This window comes from Cibotium barometz, chromosome 10, assembly GCF_041138505.1.
Source record: "Cibotium barometz isolate CiBa-2024 chromosome 10, ASM4113850v1, whole genome shotgun sequence".
NCBI classification, from domain to species: Eukaryota; Viridiplantae; Streptophyta; class Polypodiopsida; order Cyatheales; family Cibotiaceae; genus Cibotium; species Cibotium barometz.
Genome location: NC_141055.1, coordinates 42,218,409 through 42,238,290, shown reverse-complemented (window position 1 = coordinate 42,238,290; position 19,882 = coordinate 42,218,409). Strand labels below are relative to the sequence as shown.

General features: G+C 49.2%; 1 protein-coding gene across 2 annotated transcripts in view; it reads right to left on the bottom strand.

The window, feature by feature from the left end:
• LOC147634922 (protein TONNEAU 1a-like) overlaps positions 1-19,882 on the bottom strand; it is a 47,318-nt gene that overhangs the window by 13,454 nt on the left and 13,982 nt on the right. The window lies entirely within an intron of this gene.

Sequence of the window (19,882 nt, the reverse complement as noted above, 5' to 3'; positions counted from 1 at the left end):
ATTAGGGTGGTACTATAAATTGAATGGTTTAATGCATTTAAAAGCAGGAAATATTCTTGGAGTAGCTATGGTAAAGGCTTTTGAAAAACACTTGTAGGGTTAGAAATAGCAAATATTTCCAAAGAAGCATCGACAAATATAAGGAAATTTTTATATGAATCTCTCTCTCTCTCTCTCTCACACACACACACACACATGCACCTAATGCTAACCACATGTTAGAGGTTAGAGAGCCTAACATTGGGTTAGAAGACCCTAAGGATTAGTGCAGCACGCTAGAACAACATGGGCTAAGGATTTAATAGAGGATCCCATAAGTTATAAGCTATTATTAAGTTGACAACTATTTATAGGTTGCCTTATGGATATATGACCGGGGTGAGCCTATTGAGATTGTGTTGTACTCTTGAGCTCTATTCAAAGTGCTCTGGAAGGCTAGCAAGCCTGGGACTTGGCTTGGGACTTAGTCCACGATGAAACCTTAGCCTATGGGCTCTAGTGTGGTTTGCGGACATGGGCCTGCGGTTGGGAGGTGAGCTAGCCTACACCCCTTCTATTTGGTACTAAGCTTGTGTTTAGGGATATCTTGGGGGATCTTACAGATGGTATCTCACGCATGGTTGCAAGTATGTCAAGAATCCCAGGTATTTTCCTTGTGGTATTTGCTAGGGTTATGATCTTGGCCGAAAAAGCATGGTTCTTTTTCAGTTTTCTGTCAAGCATGCTTGAAACGTGTGGTTCTGGAGGGCAGGAGAGAGAGAGAGAGAGAGAGAGAGAGAGAGAGAGAGAGAGAGAGAGAGAGAGAGAGAGAGAGAGAGAGAGAGAGGTGACAAAGCGTGTATGCAGAGAGATGTGTTGTGCATGGTTTGTTTGCATGTAGAGATCCTATGTGCAGAATCCCTAAGAGCCAGCCTTGTGTTGGTGTGCATAGCCGTCACGGGGCGGGATTGGTAAGCATCGAGCATGGACTGCATGCTGCAGAAAGTGCATGGAAATGAGGCTGTTGGCTGCAGTTGTGTTAGGTGAGCATAAAACAGCTCAAACACCCTAATGATAGGCGATTTGCACAAGCACAAGGGGCTGGTTCAGGTCAGCCAGTGACAGACAGCAAAATGCAGCACGCAACTTGGCAAGCAAGGAGCAATAGGCTCTCAAGTGAGCCCAGAGCTGCATACTCTCACATCAATCTGGTTTCGGCTGCCTTCCGCATAGAGAACTGAGGCCCAGCAAAAGTGATCCCAAGATATACATAGAAGGCCACATACTCCACGGGCTGCCCACTATATGTAAACTGAGGTGCGGATCTCATAGTCACAAGGGACGACGGACCCTTGGGACAGGGGAACGCCGTTCCATAACAGACTGGAACGGAATGGGGACGGATGGGGGACATGCGAGTCCGAGGTGTAACAGCAGGACGGCGTTTTGGGGACGCCGGGACAGCTCAAGCTGTGGGAAGGGACGGACTGGGACGGTCAACTGACCGTTGGGCAGTTGTAGCCGTTGCGCATTGTAGCCATTGGGCCAGCGCATTGTAGCCGTTGGGCGGCGCACTGTAGCAGCCCCTCCCCACTTGGCCCATGGCTATAAGAAGAGCACAAGAAGACACACCTCCTTGCTCTTAGCTCTTGCCTTTCGTCGCTCAAGCCTCCTTCAAAAGCTTCAACCTTGGCATTTGCTCAAGGCTCAAGCTCTCAAGTTTCAAGACTCCTCAAGCAAGGCTCAAGGCTCCTCAACTTTCAAGGCTTGAGGCTCCTCAACTTTCAAGGCTCCTCAAGCAAGGCTCAAGGCTCCTCAACTTTCAAGGCTCAAGTGGGAAGCTCATTGGCTCAACACTCCTCAAGGCTCTCAAGTGGGCATTGGGCAAGGCTCAAGCTCTCCTCAAGTGGCATCGTGTCATTTTGCGTGGCACATTGCTTAAATAATCTCTTGAAGGATATTGGGGACTTGCCATGGATCCGGCCTATCACCCATGTGGGCAGCCAAATAGTGACATTTGTCACAAACCATCAGTTCCTACGCCATGAATTCTCCAAAAAATCCAGCTGTCAGCTCCTCAAATACTCAGATACGAGGTTTGCCTATAACTTCTTGAAGCTCCACCGATTGAAAGAGTGTAGTGGTGCATTGAGTTAGTTGTTCATTAGTGACAAGTTCACTTCTTCACCATTGCCTTCCACTGAGACAGGAGCTCTATGCAAGGAAAAAGCAAAGAGCCTTGATTTTTGGGAAAAAGTGAAGCGCATTGATGCTATGGTTCAACCTATTGTCCACTTGATGAGGCTTGTGGATGGTATTTATGAAGCCATGCATCGGCAAGGTATATGAGGCTATGGACAGCATGATAGAGAAGCTGAGGGATTTGGAGCAGATGAGGACAGGTATGAGGAGATCCGTGCCCTATGTGTGCGTAGGTGGAACTCCTACTCCTCTCCTTTGCATGCAACAGCCTATGTGGTGGACCCTGAGTTTCAGGGTAAAGGGCAAGAAAGTGATGCAGAGGTGAGCCAGCTATGGAGACTTGTCTTGACTCGACTTGTGCCTGACCCAAATGTTAGGCGGAAGATCCGTGACATATTGCCAAAACATGAATATATGCAATGGTGAACTTGGATCTCAACTCAAATCATGGCTTCAAACTTGGGGCTGCTTTGTGGTGGAAAGATTTTGGTTCGGATGGACCTGAGCTTCAGCATCTAGCCATCGGCATTCTCAGCCAAGCAGTGAGTTCCTCTTGCCTAGAGCAACTTTGGAGCTCATACAGTCACATTGCATCAAAGAAGAGGAACCGTCTTGGGGTGGAATGGCCAAATGATCTAGTTTGTGAGTGCAAACTTGCGAATGCTTTGCAAGAGTGCAACTGCTAAGGCTAATGCATTGGGAGATGTCTCAGGATGATGAGGAGTTGGAGGAGTAAGTGGAGGACATCTCCATGGAGCTTGCAAGGCCCAGGCATTGCAAGGACCCATGATCGTGAGGCCAGCATTTCACATGCCCCTTGAGGCTTTTTGACATTTGTACTACTCTAGTGATAGTCTCTTTTTTGTATGCCACTTACATGGTTAGGGCCTAGGCCTTTGCCCTTGTCTTTAGCTTTCGCCTTTGGCACCTGGGTGCCTGATCTCCTTTTTTGAAACACCCATTCTTTTGCTAGTATGACTTAATATTGATGCTTTGGAAGTGTAAAGTGACTTTGTTTTAGTATTGTTAAGTTTCTTGAATGAGTGCTTACTTAAAATTGCATATTTTGTATGCCGTCCCCCGTTCCCCGTCCCAGTTCCCAGGAATCCCTATCCCCTTCCCCGTTACGTTCCCCGTCCCATGTTACTATGGAAAATCTGCCTGACAGATGATGACGTGGCACTGCACTTGATGGAGGCGCTCTGAAATCAGCGGGCAACGATGAAAACTCCATGATTTGGTTCATAGATGATGATGAAGAAGATGATCTCCATGCTTCAACGAAGATGGCAACGCGATGAAGAGATTCTTCTTCAACTTGATGCTCAAAAGAGAGGCTCATGCTTCTTTTATACTTGGGGAAGCCTTGCTTTTTGCCAAAAAGTGATGCCTTTGATTTGCTTTTGCCTTTTACTTTGCTTTTGGTCTTTTTAATAGTAAAATATTACTCAACTTTAGTCAAAAGTTCTTGTTTTGCTTTTCTAGCTTCAAGGCCTTGGTGCTGCTTTTTGAAAAAGCATCTTTTAGCTTTTTGGTCCGACTCAATCTCCTCTTTCCAATGGTGCCCTTGGCTCGTTGTTTGACTTTTTGCTTTTTCCTACTTTTTGACCAAGAATGGTGCTTTTTCGTAATCAAACCTTATGGACCCTGTCCCCATGTCTTCTTCCACCTATCTGGTGTCCGAGCATGGGTTTCATCATGAAGAATGCAGCTAGGAGGGCCAAATAGTTACACTTAATCAGGCGTAGGGTTGTGGTTAAGCAATAAAGCTTATACGCATGCAACAATAAGTATAATTTTGTATTCTTGGATTCATCAATTTGAAGCTTACTTCGTTGTGGATAGAAAGTCAGATGTTGATAAGGTAGTGTTAGCCAATTGCTACATTGAGGGTGATGCCATTTCTTAGAGGACTCATTGGGCCTATACCGATTCCCATTTCGGAGTTGCCAACTATGTATGGGACCAATTCGTCACCGACCTCAAGAAGTGGTTTTTACCTCCTCATTCTCTGAGTGGCTTGAGGACAAATTCAAGGGATTGCATCAGAACTCACAAGTTCTCCAGTTTTCCAACAGTCATTCACCTGGCTTTACACTGGTGCAAATCTGACGAGAACAAGAGAGGACAATTCCATTATGGTTTAGAGACAGATCCAACGGGATGTGCATATGTTTGAACCACAATGGGCACTCGCACTTGCACAAAGTGCTAAAATGAAGTACAATGGTGGAAAGCCCAAGACTTCCTAGGCTCCTAGCTCATCTATGGTGCGGGAGCTCTGCAAGAGAACACGCACAGACACCATAGTTGCATGAACGGGAAATGGCAACGGCAACGACTGGTCTCTAGAAAACGGCGACAGCTCAAAACTAGGAAACGGAAACGGCTACGAAACGGTGGATGTATGCTACATAACGTAAAAATAATGAGAAAATTAATAACCAAGGAAAAGTTTGAGTACACTATCATAATTTGAAATAAATAGTGAGCAAAATTTGTAGAAAATCACTAAGCAAGCACTAGATCAGACAAATCAATGGGTGATTTTTTTATTGGAGATTAGGAAACGGAGAAACGAAAACGGAAACGATGTTCTTGCGTTTCCGGGCTAGGAAACGACCGTTTCCTGTTACACACACACACATAGTCAAGCTCTAAGAGAAAAACATGAGAGAGAGAGAGAGTTGTGCTCTTATAATACTTTGTACTTATAGTACAAAGTACTATAATTACTCTAAGGCTCAAGGCCCAACACACAAGGGTGTGTTTCCACGAGGAAAAAACCTCTATCCAACCTAAGTAAAAAAAGCCCGTGGGTAGAGGTGTTCACACTAGGACATCCTGGAGGCCAAATGGTTAACAAACCCCCTCCCTTGAAGTGAATGGTGCGAACGTGTATAGGGTGTGGCAGACTACCCTAGTAGAGGTAATAAGTTTAAAGGTTTGTGAAAAGCTTCAAACTTCTCTCTCGAAAGAGACCTGGTAAACCCATCTACCACATTGGCCTATGTAGGCACGTAAGTCAAGGCTACCTCTCCTTCATGGAGTCTCTTCCTGACATAATGATAATGTACGTCAATGTGCTTTGTCTGCGCATGAAAAACCGGATTCTGCGCCACTGCCAATGCACTCTAGCTGTCAGTGAAAATGGTGGTAGAAGACGGCTCTCTAATAGCAAGATTTGCCAATAGACGACGGAGCCATACACACTCCACAGTAGCTGTGAATGCTGCCTTGTACTCAACCTCACAACTAGAAGTGGCTACTGTCAGCTGCTTCTTGCTAAGCCATGAACTACATGAACTTCCAAGAAGGAAACAGTTACCACTGGTTGACACCCTAGAGTCATAACATCTTACCCAATCACTATCAATGTAGGCGGTCAAGTGTAAAGAAGACACATTGCCATAAAACAATGCAAAGTCAAAATTACATTTTAACTTTGGACTGCTGCGAGTTCGTTGAAGCTTTCGCCGCCCCCCTGCTCGAGCTGCCTTCGCCGTTCCCCGCCTGCTCGCACCCCCCCTTCCCGTCCTCGTGACTTCGCCTCTCCCCGCCTGCTCCCGCCCCCCCCCCCCTCCGTGCCCTTGTGCTTCTCGCGCCCATCGCCCCCTGCCCTCCCTTTCACGCCCATCGCCCCCTGCCCACCTGCCCCCGTCTCCTTCGCGCCCCCCGCTCCCCCCCTTCCTCCGCGTCCCGCCCCCCTGCCTGCCCCCGCCCTCCCCCCCCCCTTTTCGCACTCTCCCCGCCCCCACCTTTCGCTCCCCGCTGCCCCCCCCTTTTTTTATCCGCCTCTGCCTTCCGCCCCTCCCCCTCTATTTTTTTTTTTTCGGCCCCCTCTATCTTCCGCCCCGCTCTGCTTTTTCGTGCAGCTTGGTTCTTGCAGGACCCTCTGTTTTCTCGCTTCGCCCTCGACTCAGCTTCAGACTCTGCTGGAGGTTCCTCCCGCCCCACCTCATAGGGACTCTTCCGCAGCCCCCTCGCCCGCCCCTAAGGATACCCCCATCAGGCTTTCTCTTTCGCCAGGAAGCGAGCCTCGCCGCCGCAGAGGTGGAACGCTTCCAGGCACATTCCACCATCTACCGTATAGTTGGCACTCGCCCCAGCAGAGGGGAGATCCGGGATCTTCTCCAGGCCCGCATTCTTGCAGATGTGGGCAAGATCCTGGACGTTTAGTTACTCGGCCGCGAACACTACCAGATTGAGTTCGAGACAGCCCAGGGCGTGGCCCATGTCCTAGCCATGAGTCCCCTTGACATCAGGGGCGCTCGGGCCTTCTTCAGACCTTGGCAGCATGATTTCGACCCAGCAGCGACCGAGCAAGGAGAGCGCCTATTCCATGTCACAGTTTGATTTCCTGGACTTCGCCGCGAGTACCTTCTGCTCCTTTCTAGGATAGGATCATTGGTGGGCTCAGTGCTTGAAACTGGCCCCACAACAGCTTCAATGGTGGCTAGAGCAGCTGGCCTGCTGCCTTCGGTCAGAGTTTTGGTTCCTGACATCTCCTCCCTTTCGAAGGTCATTCAGTTACCTAGGATAGGGGGGGGGGGATGGATCGATCAGAGAGTGGAGTTTTCGGGGCTCCCGAACCAGTGTTTTATATGCAGGCAGGTCGGCCACCTGGCCAAGGCCTGCCCTCACAGGAGACCCCGACCTTCAAAGCAGCAGAGCAGACCCCCGATGGCCCGCCCACAGATGCGGCTCGGCAAGCAGCCTCCGGGACACCTACTCAGCCCACAAAGACCTCGGATTGGCAGCCTGGACAGGGGCACCGTAGAGGGAGACAGCCACAGCAGCATGCCCAGACACCGACGCAGCAGCAGTCACAGCCTCAGCATCACTGGGTTCCAGTGAGGAACAGCTTTGCTCCCCTCCAAGAGGAGACCCCAACGCAGACTGAGGATCAAGAGATGCCAGCACCTCCCCCTTCGCCCTTACCCCCCCTCCCCCGTCCCCCCCTCCCGCCTCACTTCCACCTTCGCCTCCTCTCGTTCCCGCTCCCGCTTTTTCAACGGCTCCTTCCCCACCCCCTTCTCCACCCCTCCTCCCCCTCCGCTCGCCTCAACTCCCCAGGAGGCACTGGTAGTACCCTGGTGCTCACCTGCTGTCCGGTGGGCACTGAGCACCGACCTTGCTCGAGCACCGCAGAGGAGGCCTACCATGCCGATTCGTGCTTCACGGATATCCTCTATCCGCAGTCGGCTGAGTAGTCTCGACACTAGACAGCGCTCGGAGGCTTTCGACTACTCCTTCACACCCCTTTTTGGAGCGGAGGGCCCCCATGAGCCAACACCCATCAGAGTTCATGTGGTGATACCTCCGGCCCGAGGGGAGGAGGCACTTGATTCAGCGGTGGCCTTCTCCTTCCCTCTCTGCGGCACTAGCGACCGAGAGTGGACTCTGGATCTCGCTCTTAGTATTTTGAAGACTCAGGCAGTTGAGTTTTCTCACCATGTGAGCGATTTGGAGATGACAGACGTGATAGGCCGACTCTGGGAGTTGGCACACTTCTTTGATACCGGGAGTGCGGATGCCTCCGGGAATCGACATTTGGTGGTTCGCATAGTAGCAGACCTAGCACGAGACCCTGGCTATGTATGCATACATGAGGTTTCTCTCTCCGAGCGGGAGGCAGTCGCTATGGGACACAGCCACTGGCGCCTGGTCCGAGACTCTTACAGCACACCAGGTGGGCAGATTCGTAGCCGCTCGGATGGGGATTACTCTCCATCCAAGCAGCTTACGAAGGCCCGCCGTATGGCTGAGACAGCCTCCACCTCAGTAGGTCATCCATGAGGATCATCTCATGGAATGTACAGGGCCTTGGCGGCGCACACTATGTACGTTATCGTGGTTGCTTGAGGCAGGAGCTTCAGAGATGTCTGGTTGGGGGCAATATTGATATTCTGATGATGCAGGAGCACCATTTGAGTGAAAGCAGGATTCGGAGATATGGTTCGGTGATGCCTGGTAGATGGGACACATTTTGGTCTGCAGGTTTTAGCCCCTTGGGTGGGCAGGGAGGAGTATGTATGGTCATTGCGGATGTATGGCAGTAGGCCATTGTGGATCGCGGGGTCATTGTGCCTGGTAGAGCACAGTATGTTATTCTGAGGATGCACGATGAGCACTTTGGTGTGCTCAATGTCTATGCGCCCAACCATGCTAGTGCCAGAGCAGAGTTCTGGACCCTTGTTACAGATGCATTGCCTGAGGCCGCACATTGGTGTGTCAGGGGAGACTTCAACATGCTTGAGGACCCGGCCGATAGGGTGGGAGGCAGTCATGTTACAGTGCACGGCACGGAGCTTGTAGCTTGGGAGCGATTTTGTATGACACTGCGGATCACTGATGCATGGCAGCATGAGGCTTTCTCCCGTTCTCAGGACAGTCTTAGTTTTTCTCGGTCGGATCGCCCGGCGGCACGGAGGGACTAATCTATCACGGATTGATCGCTTCTATGTGGGCGACAGGTTCGGGGAGCGTAGTGGCTCCGTTGGCATTCTCGCTGGCACCTCTTTTTCAGACCATGCGCCAGTTATTTTGACACTTGAGGAGAGGACACGGGAGACCAGCTTGCAGTTGAGGATCCTAGAGAGGATACTTACAAATCCCAGTCTTTCTAAGGACATTGAGAGGATATGGCATGATAGCCAGAGCTCTGACTTGGATGCAGCAGGCCAGTGTGCCCAGGGACTCATCGAGCTCAGCTCTTTTTTGCACGCTGCAGCCTTGACGCGGCTGGGAGAGACACGAGAGCGGGAGCGTCGCTTGAGACGTAGCCTTGCTTCGCTCCAGCGTCTTCAGGAGCAACTGCCTACATGTGAGTGGGTGGCGTCCCAACTGAGCCAGGCACGCTAGGAGGTTAGAGAGGCAGTGGAGCAGAGACACGAGTTCTACTATCATCACCAGGCCTCTCAGTGGACGCAGCTTGGTGATAGAGTGACTGGGGAGTTTTTTGAGATCACCGGACCCCGCCATGCTCGAGCAGGAGTACGCCAGCTCAGGAGGCAGGATGGATCGCTAGCCACCACTGAGCCCGGGGAGATTAGAGCTATTGCCACTGAGTTCTATAGAGACTGCTTTCAGCGGAGCCAGCCACGGAGGCACGTGATGCTTGCAGACAGACTGTGTGGACCCATGTGCAGAGGAGGGTCACAGATCGTATGCGCACAGTTTTGGGTGAGCCCCTTTCAGAGGATGAGCTTGTTGAGGCCTTGAGGGTCCTTGCTTGTTGAGGCCTTGAGGGTCCTTCCGCGTCATAGTTGCCCTAGGGAGGACTGATTGACACCTGCCTTTTTTATGCGCTATTGGGACCTTTTGGGGCCAAGCCTCCGCAGGGGCTTTCAATATATTTTGGACACTAGGGTGATGCCACAGAGTTTTTCAGAGGGCTTGATCTTTCTTATCCCCAAGGGGGAAGGAGTGTCAGATGATATTCGGCATTGGAGGCCTATTACGATCCTCAATACTGTCTACAAGGTCCTAGCAAAGGCCTTGAGTTTGAGGATCCAGCCCTTCCTTGGGGAGTTGATTCATGCTACCCAGACACGATTCGTTAAGGAGCGCAGTATCCTTGACAACATTTTCACATTCTGGGAGGCGACGGCCCGAGCTAGATTTCTCGGTGAGGACTTGGTCGTGATGCTTCTCGATTTTGAGAAGGCATACGATAGAGTCGATTGGGGTTTCCTAGAGGGCACTATGCTTCGCCTGGGTTTTGAGCCAGACTGGATTCGAGGAGTGGCGGCTCTATATTCCACAGCTCGTAGCCAGGTGTTGATGGCAGGAGGACGGGGGCCGAGTTTTGAGTTGACCAGATCAGTCCGTCAGGGATGCCCTCTCACCCCGTTCCTTTTTCTTTTCTTTGCAGAGGCTATGGGCATGTATCTGACAGCAGAGGAGGTTGGTTTGAGAGGACTCCAGCTTCCAGTCCGGGGTGAGGACCTGCTCAATTCTGAGTTTGCTGATGACACGGGATTGTTTCTGCATGGCCAAGAGGCCAATCTACAGAGGGCAGAGTAGTCGCTACAGGTTTTTGGTGTGGCTTCGGGAGCATTGATCAATTGGCGCAAGACAGTGGCTTTTTGGATCAGTAGCGCTCCCGCTCCGATATGGAGCCCAGACCCGGGTTTTAGATGGATTCCTCCTGGCACAACAGTGCGTTATCTGGGATGCCAGATTGGACTTGATTTGTCACCTGAGCAGCAGATCGCCCCGCTTCTTCTGAGCATTCGAAAGAAGCTTTTATATTGGAGTACAGCTCGGCTATCCTTGGCTGGGAGGGTGGTGGTGACAAATCAGGTGCTCTTAGCGACTATGTGGTACATCACGTCTTGCTGGATCTTCTCGAGCTCTTGCATCAGCCAAGTACAGAGGCTGATCAGGAACTTTCTTTGGTCTGGGCGGGATGGTCAACCGGCCCGGGCTAAGGTTGCTTGGGCAGTTATTACTCTTCCGCTAGCCCAGGGGGGCTTGGGCATTATAGATCCAACTGATCAGAGTAGAGCCTTGTTGAGGAAGCTTATTGTTCGGGGGCTCCTTCCAGGCACTGAGCCTTGGATGGAGCTTCTTCTTCAGTGGCTGCAGGCTAGAGCTCCCCCACCCCAGCAGGGGGCACTTGGGCACCAGAGATACGGTGGATCTTCATAGAGATGAGGAGGACAGGCCTCAATAGAGATGAGGAGGACAGGCCTCAGTAGAGGATGGGAGGACAGATTTGCCTTGAGCATCCTGCGAGCTTGGGAGCTGCTGAGACCGGGGCTTTCTCAGAGACCTCCCACTTGTGATGAGGAGCGGGCCAGACAGCCGCTCATCTGGAGCCTCGCGGTACGCACAGAGCAGGGTCATATGCTGGGTTCTCGGCCTCGTCTAGCCTGGGGACCATTGGCGGCAGGCCCAGCACGCAGTTTTGGAGATTGGCAGGCCCTTTGCAGTCTCCCGGAGGAGATCCAGGCAGAGAGGTTGGTGATTATGAGGGATGACATTCAAGAGGCACTCACTGAGGAGTGGTTCACGCCTTTCGAGCCAGCAGCCCCACGGTGGATGGGAGCCTTTACACAGTTGGAGATCCTGATTGCTGTCAGAGCTTGCACTGAGAATGGTAGATGCCTCTACTATGAGGTACAGGATGAGGGCAAACTTCAGAGAGTGGAGGCGGAGTCGCCTTTGGTTGCAAAGTGCATCTTTCAGAGGATACGGGTAGTGGCCGCCGCTTCTCGGAAGTGGCATATTGATCCAGACCCTGCAAATGTGGACTCTGATTGGCGCATATGGGCATATGCTGCGCGCCCCTTGGCCCGGCTCCAGTGGGCGGCTCCAGTGGAACCCTGGCGAGTACGAGTGGCATGATCCTTATGCGCCCCCCGAGGAGGCCACAAAGATCACCTTTTTCCAGTACACTGTTCGGTTGGGGAGGCATATTTTGACTGCGAGGAGGATGGTCTCTCCAGCTGCATCGGAGCATTGGCGGCTACTACAGGGACTCTCACAAGAGTTCCTGGAGGATTTTTGAACCAGGACCAGGCTCTGGGCTAGCCGACAGGCACGCAGGATCTCGACTTTCCAGTGGCTGATTGCCCACAGGGGCTCTGCAGTTGGCACCTGGCTTGTCTACAGTGGCCTTCCGCCGGCCTGCGTCCGATGCGGCCACCCATTGGAGACAGAGACATTGCCTATGGGACTGTCCACAGGCGCAACAGATTTGGCTAAGGATGCTGCGCATTTTGGCCCCCCTCTCTCCAGAGGGCATGTATACGTAGGGAGCCACTGCTTGGTCGACTTCGTCAGGGCCTGCTCTGGGATACGAGACGGAGCAGGACAGCCAGGCCATCAGATTCATTAGGGGCCAGCCTCGCCTTGTTCCTTCACCGGATTTCTCGTCTGCCGGCTGGACACAAGAGAGGGATTTACGATGGGAGCTCCTCAGCAGCCTCACCATATGGTTCACCTGGAGAGCCCGTTGTTTCAGGGCCTTTGAGGGGAGACTGGAGCCACCAGCAGAGACTGTTCAGGCTATCTGGCAGGAGTTGATTCACACCCTACGAGGGCAGTATGACCGCATCCGGGGCAACTCGGATCGAGCGATCTTGCGGCGCCAAGCCTTCCACACCACTTGGCGCAACAGCCCTTTCTATACTCTACATGCGGGTACCCCCCGCTGGCACTACAGGCCACCTGTTTGGATTTTCCCCCCTCCTATTGTATGATATAGGCTCTCAGTTATTTGTACTTTTATTTGTATTTTTTGCACCTAGGGAGAGTCTCCCTAGCTGCCTTGATTGGATCTCTGCTCTGCCTTCTTATGAGCAAGAGAGGGTTTTGTAGCCCAGTGGGCGTTTTTTTTATAACTAATGAAAGGATCTTTTCTCGGAAAAAAAAAACAATGCAAAGTCTTGAGTACCTTTGAGGTAAGGAAAGACACTTCACTGCTTGCATTGCCTAGGGCTAGGGCAATGCATAAATCTGCTCAACTATGACACTGCATACTGAATATCAAGATGGGTAGTGCATAGGTAAATAAGTCATCCCTGTTTGTCATGTCCGCCCGGCCACTCCCGGCTAATTCAGGTGTGAACCTAGCTTACTCACAGGCATTTTTTCCCTGTGGCTGGACACAAGTTTTTTCCCCGTGTGAACACACTTTTGTGTGTTGGGCACTTAGCCCTAGGCTTTTAGTACTTTCATTATAGCATTATCAAGTATGTTTCCAGTAGCACGCTCTCCCTCACGTTTTTTGTTCGAGTTGTGGGTGTGTGCAGGCTCGTTTTCTGTTCAAGCTGGCTGTGTGTGTGTGTGTGTGTGTGTGTGTGTGTGTGTGTGTGTGTGGGTGTGTGTGGGCTAGCTGCCCTCCTACCCAACATTGGTATCAAAGCATGTTGCTCATTGCCTGGGGTTTCCTTGCATCAGCCTATCACATGCAAGTGCACACAACTTCTTGTGTTCATCAACGCCGTCAAGAAGAACCTGCTGACGACCTACACCTCTTGTCCTTCACGGCTGCCATTTCAGAGCCAACGTCGCCATTCACTATTGCCCGTCGTTGATGTGCGCTACTGCTGCCCTGCTGCTATTGTGTGCCAACTGAAGCTGCCTTGCTGCTGCTGTGTGCCGACCGAAGCTGCCCGACCTGTTGAAGCTACCGCGTTCTCCTCGAAAACTGTGCCGACTGCAACCAGTATTTTACTGTTATTTTTGCAATTTTTTCAAAAATTCAAAAATTGCTAAAAATTAGCGAATTGGCTGCATTAATTTGGGCCCTTTCAGCATTGAGCCTGAAATTGCAACATTGGCACACATTGGCATTGATTTTATCAGATTTGGTGCATTAATGCACTAGAAATTTGGAGATTTTGCAAAAATTGACATTATTTGCAAGTCTATTATAGACATTCGCACGTATTTTGGTGATACAGAACATTCACTTGGCATTGGTGGGGCATTTCCCCCAATTTTTTGGTGTTATAGCATCGGTACACATGATAAAGACACATTTGGGGCATTTACCCCAATTTTCAGGTGTCTCAACATTGGGTTGCTTTGAAGGTTTTTGCACTCCCGTTGATGTGGTTTATGCCTATGTATTGAGCAAACACAGTGGTACACTTGCAGTTCACACCTTGATTCAATTACACTACCTGTTTGTACGCATTTGTGACAACAATGTCTGGGAATACTGGTGATTTGTTTGGCATGTTGTCCGTTGAGGATAAGTTGGACGGCACCGACTATCCTATGTGGGCATATATGATGAAACATGTACTAGTAGCAAAGAATTTGTGGGTCTATGTATCAGGGGCTGATGTCAAGCCTATTGCTCCTGCACGAGCAGCAAATGCTTCAGGCACTATTGATGCAGGGGACGATGTATCTTCAGGTGGTGCTACATCTTCTGCACCTTTGCCACCTACTCTAGAACAGCTAAGATGGGATGCCAAGGATGCTCACGCCCATGCGTTGATTTCTCTCTCGTGCTGCAGGCACATCATTCCGCACATTCATTCTTGCACTACCGCCAAGGATGCTTGGGATACCTTGGCGGAGTTATATTCAAGTCGCAATGAGGCTCATGTAGCTTACCTTCGGGGCAAACTTGAGACTGCCCGCATGCTTGAAGGTGACTCTATCGATTAGTACCTTACACATGTTAGAGACCTTCGAGAGCAGCTCATCGACATTGATGAGGTCTTGACAAATGGCTATCTTGTTCAGGCAGTCTTGCGTAATTTTCCCGACTCTTATCAAACATTTGGGACTACATTGCGGTTGTTGAGTGGTAATGCGCCTAATGCGGTCACTTTTGACAACCTTGTGACTCTCTTGCTCAATGAAAAGCAATCTCGTTCCAACAGGAATAACATGATGTCTACTGAGTCTGCTCCCTCTCATGGGAATCGATCTGGGTCTAAACATAGCCCATTGGATCCTCCCAAGACAAAGGACAAGCCTGAAAACAAAAAGCGCTATAATTATTGCAGGAAAACAGGGCACACCATAGAGAAATGCAAGAAGCGTATTGAGAGTGAGAAAAAGAAGAAGCTGGTATATTCTTCAACAGGTGCACATGAGGCCAGTTTGGCTACAAATATAAAAACCTTGGCCATTTTATCTTCTTCACCTACAGAGATGTCTTCTAATGCGTTGCTTTTGATGACTATGCTCTATAGTCAGTACTTCTTGGTATGCTTTGTCTCGCAGATGCATTTCAGGGGGAGATTTTACTTGCCAACATACAGTTGGTGATGCCTCATGGTCACTTATGCTCGTTCACCCTTATGCTCGTCTATGCTCGACACTTTCTCATATGTGATGTCTACTAGAGATGCCTTTTATGCTGCTTTCTCTTGTAGCGGGATTGTTTCTACAATATTGACATTGTCACTTTCTCACATGTGATGTTTACTGGGAGTGCCTTCTACACACTTGGCCAATGTTGGCTTGCCCTCATGGTTTTGACATGTTACATGTATATTATTTACTGTGGGATTATGCATCTTTACGCTTGCCATACATGCCACTGATCATGGCATCGCTGAGAGTTTACCCATCCTCTCATAGCATTGGCTGATGCCCGCCCTGAGCCCCCACTTTTTCTCCCGATTTTCAGCTTTCCCCCATTGCTGAATTTTTATTTATATCAGCTCTAACATTGCTGATTTTTCCTCATCGGACCCTCCATTGATGAGTTTATCTCTTGCAACTTACATTGCATGTCTCACAGGCATGACTTATGGATCCTATTGCCTTTACACATGCGTATATCTGCTACATCTTCTTATGCTTATCACTGGTGCCGTTACAGAGCTATGCTTTGCTCTCTTCTTGTCATTGATGTGGATTACATGCAGTTCAGTTTGGCATTTGGATGCTTACCTTGAGGGGGATATTATTTTTACTTTCCTTACTAGAGGATTTTACAACACACCTTCTCCTATTGCAGCTTATGCAATGTTTCTTCATTTGATGCAGTTGATGTCCACATGATCTTTGACATGCATTTCAAGTGATGTGTTTATGTACTACTACGCTCTAGCTTTAGCACTATGACATTGGGGTTTCTCATCTTCCCCGTCATATAGTGCTTACTTTTCCACCGTGATCACTCTTGATCATTCTTGCTGTGGAGCATTGTGCAGGACAACATTTACAGCTTTATCACCCTACTACCCGTTCACACCGTTCACTTGAGGGGGGTTTGTTGGTCATGTCCACCCAACCACTCCCGGCTAGTTCAAGTGTGAACCCAGCTTACTCACGGGCATTTTTTCCATGTGGCTGGACACAGGTTTTTTCCCGTGTGAACACACTCTTGTGTGTTGGGCACTTAGCCCTAGGCTTTTAGTACTTTCATTTTTGTACTTTCATTACAACATTATCAAGTACGTTTCCAGTAGCACACTCTCCCTCACATTTTCTGTTCGAGCTTTCTGTGCAGGCTAGCTGCCCTCCTACCCATTGACCCAACAATCCCACAGCCTACTAATAAGTGGCAACATCAAATGGCTCGGCAGAGTCCTCAAGGGATAGTCGTAAGCCTGGTTCCATAGGACTAAAAACAAGTTTGCAATCTATCATTTGGAACCTTTCTAAGAGTTGCTCAATGTATCTTCTCTGAGATAGCATGATGCCCCCCTAAACTAGTATAAACTGAATACCCAAATAGTAATATGCAAAAGCCCCATGTCCGTAACATCAAATCCATGTTGTAATTCAGCTATGAAAGCTGAAATTTGCTCCTCATGAAGGCCAATCACTAGTAAATCATCTACATAAAGGTTCAAGATTATGAAATCATCCCCTTGTCTGCGAACATAGAGCGTACTCTTATTAGTAGGACTTCCAAAAAATATGAGAGATCAAGTACACATGAATCTTTTGATACCAAGCAAGAGACACCTGTTAAGGCCATAAAGTGTTTTACGCAATCTGCATACCTTATGCTCTGCACCTTTCTGAACAAAGCCAGGAGGCTATGATACATAAACCTCATCCTGCAAATCACCTTTCAAGAAAGCAGTTTTGACGCACATTCCAACCTTTATGAGCAGCCAATGCAACAATAGTGCGTATGGTAGTCATACGTGAAGTAGGTGCAAAAGTCTCCTCATAGTCAATGCCCTCTCGCTGGGCACACCCTTTGGTGACTAACTGAGCCTTATAGCGATCAATCAAGCCATCAGACTTGCATTTCAATTTATACACCCACTTTGTGCTTTTACGACACGCTTGCCTTCAAGCAAGTCACATAATTCCCATGTAGCATTCTTTTCAATGGAGACCAACTCTAAACGCATGGCTATAACCCAATTATCATTCTCCAATGCATCAAAATGAGAAAGTGGCTCCTCATTACATGCGGTAGCAACAAGAGCTATGCCAACAAAATGAGATGCATGTCGAAAGGCAGCGCGTACTGGCCTAAGTGTATGCAACTTGCTATCACACAAGGTATCAATGAGCCAACGGGGAACTCTCTGTGAGTCACGATGAAACCGGTCCCGTCAAGTGGGAATAGACTCAGTTGAACACCCACACGCGTAATAGCACAACTTAAATTTCACAATATAAATGGACAACTCAATAACAACTGAAAACTGAAATGAAATGAAATGTTGATCAATGGACACCAGCACTGAGGCCGGAACGGGCCGACCCCCCCCCTCATTTACCCACTTTGCATCAATGGGCAAATAGTTCTTGAACTTCACAAGGTATCGCCGGGAAAGCTTTCCTGCAAGTAGCTTTCTGTCCTTGTGAAAGACAATCCCATAGGTAAGACACAGATCCAGACACGAGCCTCCCTATGGAGTGACAATCCCATAGGCAAGACACGGCACAAATACAGACTCTACCATGGCGTGATAATCCCATGGATAGAACACAGTCCAGGTCATACACATGTGGCACCAGTCTGGCTCCCGTCCATGTTATGCAAAAATACTCGGCCCTTCACATGAGACACCGGCCTGGCCTCAAGTGAACGAGACACAAATCTAGAGATGGACCAAATGATCGGCCAATTGGTGACATCCCCCCGGGCTTCTAAAGAGTTGTCCTCAACTGAAAAGTCTCAAGATATGCCTGCCAACAGCTGTGGGTAGTCAACAAAATAATCCTCATTTACCCACTTTGCATCAATGGACAAATAGTTCTTGAACTTCACAAGGTATCGCCGGGAAAGCTTTCTTGCAGGTAACTTTCTGTCCTTGTGAAAGACAATCTGTTCTGGCTGGAGGATCTCCTCAAGCTCATCAATCTCTGGCGGATCTTCTGTGTGACAGGCTCGTCAGGATCTGGCCCGATATATTTTCGGAAAAGACTCACATGAAATGCATTGCGAATCTTCCAATGACCATGTAAAGCAAGCCTGTATGACACTTCATTGATCTTTTGAATCACCTTGAAGGGTCCATAATAGCGAGAAGAAAGCTTAGGATATGATCCTTCTCGTCCTGGCCTCTTCCGAAGCCTAGCTTTCTCAAATTTCAGCAAAACCCAATCACCTTCTTTGACTTGCATGTCCCTTCTATGCTTGTCAGCAGCCATTTTACGCTTATCTTGTGACCTTGCAATGGTTGTCCGTACCTGAGCAAAGGCTACATCCAAGTCACGAACATACTCATCAGCTGCAAAAATCTCATCTTTTGTACGAAGGATGGGTGGCAATACCTCTCTGCCATAAATAATCTCAAACGGGGCTTTTCCCGTGGAGGCATGGATCGTATTGCTGTAGGCAAATTCAACAAGTGGAAGATACTTCTCCCATGCAGTCTTTTGATCTGCCACATAACACTTCAACAAATCGAACACGGCTGATTTTGCAGCTTCACTTTGGCCATCCATTTGGGGATGATAAGCTGATGAAAACTCAAGTTTAGTGCCCATGTTATCAAATAAAGCCCTCCACAAGAGGCTCGTAGTCCTAGGATCTCTATCCCCAACAATGGATTTAGGCATACCATGATGCTTGAAAATATTTGTGACATGTGAGGGCTTATGACCGTAGTAATCACAACCTTAGTCTGACTAAACTGCACTTAATGATGTTTAAGAGATAGACAAATAGGTGTCAATGCAATGCAGCTATATTATATGAATGAATGCGGTTACAATGAGATCCAAATGGATCTGTACTGCTGAATATGCTGCCTATATGCTGAATATGCGGGATGAACTGCTGTCCACTCTTTCCCTTGTCTCCTGGGAAGGAAACGCTGAAGGGAGGCTTTGGAACAGATGCTGAATGCTGACCTGATGATGAAACGCTGATGCGTTTGCAGATCTAAGGGCTGATGATGATGCATTAGCTGATGATGAAGCTGAGGATGATGCGTTTGCTGATTATGATGCTGAAGATGATGCGTTTGCTGATTCTGCTGCTCCCAATGCTTCCTGGAGGAGATGCGTTGGAGAACACACTGCTGAATGCTTGAATGATGAGCTTGCCTGACTGAATGGAGAGGCGCCTGAATATATATGGGTGAATGCTGCTGGTCGGCCAGCATAAGGGCTGTCGGCCAGATGCCATGTCCATAAATGCTATCGGCTGCCCCATAAATGCCTGTAAAAATGCCTATAAATGCCAATAAAATATCTGACGGCTCCTGATGATGCTGTAGAATGATGCCATGTCACTGTACACCTGACTGGTGTGCACGTGACATTCCCCGCTGCTAAACTGTTGCTGGGTGATAAACCTGGCAACCTTCGACTCCTCTGCGATCCTTCTCCTCCGAACCACTGCCCCCTTCTGTCTTCTGCTGGGACTGAGGCCGTCTGCAGGAGTGAAATCCTTTGAGCCAAGACTCCATGTACTACGGGAACTGAATGGCAAATACCTGAGTCACCCCTGTCCTGCCTCTGGAAACCTTTCACCTACCATCTCCGTCGTACCTAAAGCTCTGAACCTTCTAAGGCGATGTTGGAGCAAACTTCCATCTTCTGTGGAAGAGAAACCCCCTGCTGCTGCCAGTTGAAGCCCAAAACTTATGTCCTCCTTTGATGATGGATGTCATTCTTCCCTGAGAGTTCATGGGCAACATGTATGCAAGACTGACTGCTAAGATGACTGCTATGCAAGCCATGTGCAACCCTATATGCTGTGCAAGAATGCAGATGGATGGGTTACTGATGCAGACCTAAGGGAAAATCCCTAAGGGTGGCTTGCAAAATTTTGAGAACTGGGTTTAACTGTGTGGAA